General features: G+C 35.7%; 1 long non-coding RNA gene across 2 annotated transcripts; it reads right to left on the reverse strand.

Annotated features, from left to right (window-relative positions):
• Positions 1-1,608: 1,608 nt before the first annotated feature.
• Positions 1,609-3,522, reverse strand: LOC145796960 (uncharacterized). Of its 2 annotated transcripts, XR_014337768.1 has the most exons (3): positions 3,161-3,522; positions 2,759-2,831; positions 1,609-2,637 (listed from the first exon to the last, which is right to left on the reverse strand). It is a non-coding gene; the product is annotated as an uncharacterized LOC145796960 (long non-coding RNA). The 2 variants fall into 2 exon arrangements; XR_014337767.1 differs by having other exon boundaries at positions 2,759-3,522.
• Between the last annotated feature and the right edge of the window lie 3,397 nt (positions 3,523-6,919).

Below are 6,919 nucleotides of genomic sequence, written 5' to 3' on the forward strand. Positions count from 1 at the left end.
CAAAACAAAATTCTTCAATAAAAAAAACAATTTTGTCGCCAAATATTTCAAGTTAGTGACGAAATATTTAGCAAATGCGACAAAATTATTCGCCAAGAAAAGTTATTTGAAAACTAATAACGACAGTTTTTTATTTCGTCGCTAATAATAATTAACATTTTAAAAAATGAGTATAATATTTTCAATTTTCAATTTCTTTTCACTAAAAATTCCCTGCACATTTTAATAACATATTTAATAAAATATTTATTACAGATCAATACAAAAACCTATTCATTTTCATAAATACCACAGTCAAAATATGTCTCATAATTTCCACAAAAATACAATATCAACTGCGGATTACAAAACACGTCTCCTAATATCCACAAAAATATAATATTAAGTGCAGATTATCAAACATGTCTCCTAATATATACAAAAAATATAAACTTCACAACGCAATCAAAATACATGTAAGGTAATATTAACAAAAACACAAAATGAACAAGCTCCTGCTCTCCAGATTACCAAACACATCCATCTCTAATCTCCAATCTGCAACAAAACAAAACAAAACAAAAAGAGGAAGACAATTACTATCTTATCAATAAAATATACAATTTAACATTTTTTGAAAAGTGCATTTTTCGACTTAGTTTTCAAATCAGGAGTCCTGTGCTAGTTCCATAAGTTTCCACAACTTACATTGGTTCCTCCCAAGGTGTTTGGGGTGTTTCCAGGGCCTTCTCGTGGCAGTTTCACGATTTTGGCCCCCAATGGCCTATTTTTAAGCCTAAGTGTTGGAAAAAAAATGCATTTTTCGACTTAGTTTTCAAATCAAGAGTCTTGTGCTAGTTCCGTAAGTTTCCACAATTTACATTGGTCCCTCCTGAGATGTTCAGGGTATTCCCCGAGCCCTCTCGTGGTTGTTTTCCGATTTTGGCCCCCCGATGGCCTATTCTCAAGCCTAAGTGTTAAAAAAGTGTATTTTTCTACTTAGTTTTCAAACCGGGAGTCTCGTGCTAATTCCGTAAGTTTTCACAACTTACATTGGTTACTATAAGTTTGGAATACAATTGTAAATTTTCGGGAGTCTCGTGCATGTTCTATAAGTTTTCACAATTTACATTGGTCCCTCTCGAGGTGTTCATGATGTTTCCCGAGCCTTTTTGTGCCTATTTGAAGCTTTCCCCCTCCCCAAGACTTATTTTCGTGCCTAAGCATTGAAATAGTGCAAATTTGAAAGTAGTTTTCAAATCGGGAGCCACATGCTTGTTCCGTAAGTTTGCACAACTTATGTTGCTCCGTCTCAAGGTGTTTGTGATGTTTCCCGGGCCTTTACATGTATATTTCACTATTTTCCCTGGACCTTTCGTGCCTAAATGTCAAGGTAGTTTTTTGTTCTACCCTAGTTGAAGAAGAAAGTTTCTACTAAATTAACATAGAAACATAATATATTAACCAAAAAGCTTGTCCATCTGAATCTAAACTTTCCCCACTCTCAAAATTTCCAGTGATACCTTTCTGCCTCAAGCTTTTGGCATTGCACCAAGCAAATGCCACTTGGCTAGATAGGATGGTCAGATTACTGAAATTTAATTAATCTTTCCACAGGTTACATTATAGTATGGATTCTGACTCGAAAGGAAACTTAGTTCAAGGAAAAGTTTACTTTAAGGACAGACAGGCTCTCACAAGAGGGGTTGCTAATATCGTTTGCAAACCATAAAGATTCCCTTTTGAGTCCATATATTGCTTTCTTTGTTTTTTTTTTTTGTTTTTGTTTTTTTTTTTTTTTTTGTTATGTTTATGGTTCTTTTGAAGAAAATGAATGAACCAGTATTGACAGATTAAATTTGGATGCACCCTTGTTAGGTGGGATTTCCACCAAACCAAACCACTCAAATTGTCCCACTTATAATAAACTATTGATACGTTCAGAGAAACAGTTAGTTAAACCACTGTCTCCATCTCTACAAAATTTACCACTCTGTTTTTCTTGTGAAAAGAATTGAATTTTTTTTTTTTTATATAGAAGGCTTATAATGCTTCAGGGAGAAATCTATTTTATAAGCACTCACATTTACTTCTCATTCAAGAAACAAAATATAAGAAACTTCTCAATATCATAATATCCATTGCTATATAAAATTTCCTTCTTTAATTATGGAAAGAAAAAGTCTAGGAACAGTAAAACTGATCACAAAACTGGACACAACCCTCTCATGAGGTGAGTTTCACCTTTTTATGGGTCCCACACCCATGTGAAAGGCTTGTATCTAGTTCTGTAATCGATTTTTGTGTTCCTAACAGAACTGCTGTGGAAAGACAATAAAAAAAAAATGAAAATAATGAAATCATGCAACAACAATATTGACCCTAATAGTTGTTCATTCTAGTTATTTCCTCTCAATTCACCCAAAATATAAAACAAAATAAAGACAAAGGAAAATGAGCAGGAATTTGAACAGTTGTATGGAAAATTACTTGATGATGAGAAGTGATATATTACCTGGCTGACGAAACTCTCCATCGCATCCAGATTCTCCATTGCAGAAGCCATTGGAGAACCATAAATTCCTGCACAGATGGGATCACCTATAATGCTCTAGGCCAATGTTTGCTGAAGTCTATCCATTCCCAGTGAGAGAGTATCTTTAGTTAAATAGGCACAGGAAAATAATTGACATAAATAACAAAAAAAAATTATGAAGATTTTAAAATAAAAAAACCCAAATCTGGTAAGATTATACCAGCATCAAAATGCCGAAATTACCTTTTGGTGTCGCCTCTGGACACTAATAGTGATAATAATCAATTGATGTATCATAAATATTTCATATTTGAATCTGCAATCATATATCCCACAACAATCATATCAATCTACATAAAGAATGATATCACCAGGTCCAATTACATCAGACTCCATAATTATTTAGAAATAAATAAATAAATAAATAATTCACCAGCCAACCAATTTCCCTCTCTATCCGTTAACAATCAATGCATTTACACACACATAAACATACCAATGCAAACATACATATGTAATATTCGACTTCATTAGCCAATGTCACAATGGGACAACTTAACAATTAGCGATCAAATTGGGAAAATTAAATAGGACAACCCATTAACATTGAGCATCAAACTCACAAAACTTTAAATTTTAACTCACAAACTTCAAGATCGCTGCTGCAGAACTCATTGTTGCGACCGAGACAATCGAAGAGGTTGGAGTCCTACTGAGCTCGACGCAGAGGTTCGCCCATGACGCTGCCGTGCCCTAGCGACAATCCGTCGGCCGTCCAATAGGGGTTGCCGGAAGTTGCCGGCGGAGAATGCTTTTCCGCCGCCGTAGTAGGCAGAGGAGGAGCTGCGATTGGCTTGGTGGCTCTCTTCTCATCATCGTCTACGCTGAGTGCCTTGGAGTAAGGGGGCTCGATTCCTCTAGATTTTCCATTGAGAAGTAGAACGAAACCCTAATGGAGAGAGAGTGAGAGAGAGAGGGGTTGAGAAAATAGAGATAGAAAAGGAGAAGAAAGGGTCAAACGCTTTTATGAATTCCTTCGAAATTGAAAATATCTCTCTCTAAATATTTTAGTTCTTTGGCAATTAAAAGTTTTTTAATAATTGAAAATAAATTTTTGATGATAAAAAAAAAAATTATTTTTTATTCAGCGACTAAATAATTTTAGTCACTAAAACTCATTTTTGGGCGACTATAAATTTTTTTAATAGTTAAAAATAAATTTTTGACGACCAAACTTTTGATCGCCAAAGTTAATAAGTAAATTTTTATTTTTCATTCGACGACTAAATAATTTTAGTTGCCAAAACTCATTTTTTGGCGACTAAAAATTTTTTTAGTCGCCAATTGTGACATTTTTAGCGACTAAATTTTTTTTAGTGACCAATAATCAATATACCCCAAGTAAAAAAAATTAGTAATTTAAATTTTTAATATTTTCATCAATTAAAAAAATAATTAAAATATTAAAAAAATTCACTAAAAATTAAAAAATAAGGATTGAATCTTGAAAAATAGTTTTCGAAAGCTGAAACCAAACGAAATCGATTCAAACTCACCTATTTAATAAAGGGACTTAAATGGGTTTGGTGGAGGTGAAGTGCTAGTGGTGGTGGTGGAGGACTAGTGGTGGTAGTGGAGCAACAGCGGTGGAAGTGGAGTGGCAGCAATGGTAATGGTAAAGTAAGTTAGTGGTGGTGGAAGAAAAATGGTAATAGCGGCGGTGGTAATGGTAGTGTTGGGGTAGTGGTGGTGGTGATGTTGGTGGAAGTAGTGGAGAGCTGATGGTGGTAGTGGTGGTGATGCAGTGGTGGAGTAGCAGCAGTAGTGGTAATGGTAGTGGTGAAGTAGTAGCGGTGGTGTTGTAAAGGTGATGGTGGTGGTGGTAAAGTGGCAGCGGTGGCAGTGATGGCAGTTGTGATGGAAGAGAGTTAGTGGCGACAGTGGTAGAGTGGTAATGGCGGTGGTGGAAGATAGGTGGTGGTAGTAGTGATAGTAGTGGTAAAGTGACAACGGTAGTGGCGGTGTGGAGTAGTAGCGGTTATGGCGATGGAAGTGGATGAGAGGTGGTGGTGGAGTGGTGGTAGCAGTAACGGCAGTGGTAATGGATCCGTGGTGGCAGAAATGGTGGTGGTGTTGGAGTGGTGGCAATGATGGTAGAAAAATCCATTTAAATAAGTATTCATGTCTAACCAAAAGAGGGCTTTGCAAAATAGGAACTGATTTGGGCAAACAAAAAGGGCTTCTCATTTATAGCATGTAACTACATCGTTTTACAAAATAAAATTATAGGAGACGAAATTATTTCCTCACGGAAAATTTTGTACAATGGTGACAAAAATTTTCGTCTCTAAAATGGCGCCAAATATCCTGCGAAATTTTCCAAGGGCAGGAATTTTTCTTGCGACGAAAAATAAAATATAGAGACTAATAAAATTTTCATCACCTATTGTTTTATTAATTTTAAGCATTTGGTGACAAAATTTGGTTTTTCTCTCTAAAAATACTACAATTGGAGATGAAATCCTACTTTTATCTCTAAAACATGTATATTTGGAGACGAATTTTTTTTTTCATCATGTGTTTTCGTCACAAAAGACTTTTTTGTTGTAGTGTCGGTGTATTGGAACAGGTGGGCTACTTAGTTTTCAAACTTTGTGTTACCCAGATTTTTGGTCTTTCGCTTAAGCGGAATATGTAAATTTTGGTCCTCCGCTCAAGCGGACTATCTTGTGCTTGAGCGGGAGTTGCAAACTCTCAATACTTTGCACGTTTGCAAAAATACTGGAGGAGTGTCTTTTACGCTTGAGCGGGGTTTCCTACGCTCGATCGAGTTGGTGCTCGAGCATCCTTTTTTGAGCTCGAGCGGCTGGTCTATCATCTGCAAAAAAAAATACTAGAGGTATGTATTCCATTCTCGAGCGGCTCCTTGCTTACGCTTGAGCGAAACATAAGTTTGTATCTGATGCTCGAGCGTCAAACTCTCCACTCGAGCGGACTACGCGTATATCAGATCATGAAAAGCACTTTTTACATCACTTTTTCATTTCTTTTCAGCCAAAACCCTAAAGTTGAGAGTCTCTCTCTCTAAAACACACACTCTTTCTCTCTCTACATTTTGGCCTAGATCCTTTGATCTTCTCACCCTACTCCCTTTGACAAAAAGGTAGAGCTTCTCAAGATCTCCATTTCCATCCTAGTAGAAGTTGGTTTCGTTACTTTTGAAGTTCCATCCTCGCTTGGCTCACCTTCTCTCTTTGAGGTAGGGACATTCTACACCTTAATATGGTTTTTAACCTAGGTATTTGTTGCTTTGTATAAATGGTGGGATTTTGGAGGGTTTGAGTAAAGTTGGAGTTTGAATTCAAAATTGAAAGAGGGGTTTTCCATGTTGTTTTTACAAAATGACTATGGGGCTTGTATATTAGATTCTCTAGCGCTAAAATGGTAAAATTTAGCCTTTGGGTTGATATTTGAAAAAGGCAGAAATTTGCCCTAATTTGAGTTGGATAACCAAATTGTATAAATAATGAAATTGATATGGGAAATGTGAAATTGAAAGGATATGTGAATGAATGGTGTAGTTGGATTTGTTAAATCACTCACCTATGGAAATTTGATAAATTATCTGTTTAAAAGTTGTGTGTCTGTCTAGAAATATCTATTTTGGGCTATCAGTGGAGGATAGCAATGATTGTTGTAGAAATTGCATGAGGATTAGGTAAATTGAAACCTATCATTTAAATTATGTCATTGAATATGACGATATGATTAAGACATTGAATATGTATTGTGGATGGTTATTGTATATGACGATATTTTAATACATTGTATATGTATAATGTTTGGGAGAAGAAAGGGGATGTACTCCACTGTTTGGGAGACGATAGGGAATGGACTCCATTTAAAATTAAGTTGGCCGGAGTGTCCAGGGTGAAAGTCCCGAAATCTTGTATATATATGGGTGTCAATTCCCTCAGATGGGAGTTCCGTAAAATGGCAAAATAGAAGTAATGGAGTGATGAATGTATTGAATTGTGAACCATTGAGTTGTAATCTCATTTTGGTTGATAAGATAATAATGAACTTGGTTAATGGATTAACCTGAACTAAATGAATGGAAATGGATTTAGATATGGTCATCTATATTGAATGGTTAGTGAAAGAATGTAAGTTGATCATGATTATGAAACATATTTGACACTTATATCTCAGTTAAACCTCATATAATGTGTTAGTTTATCTTTACTGGTCTTTGGCTCGTCCTACTTGGGAAAACACTTTCAGGTGCTGGTGACATACCACCTCCAAGGACATAACTTGGGAGGATTTAGAGCTGAAGGCCCCATTTTTGTTATATTTGTGCTTAAATGTTTATTAAAGCCAAGGGCTTAACTTGTATAGAGC

This window comes from Camellia sinensis, chromosome 8 (genome assembly GCF_055761805.1).
Source record: "Camellia sinensis isolate YWXY chromosome 8, ASM5576180v1, whole genome shotgun sequence".
NCBI lineage: Eukaryota > Viridiplantae > Streptophyta > Magnoliopsida > Ericales > Theaceae > Camellia > Camellia sinensis.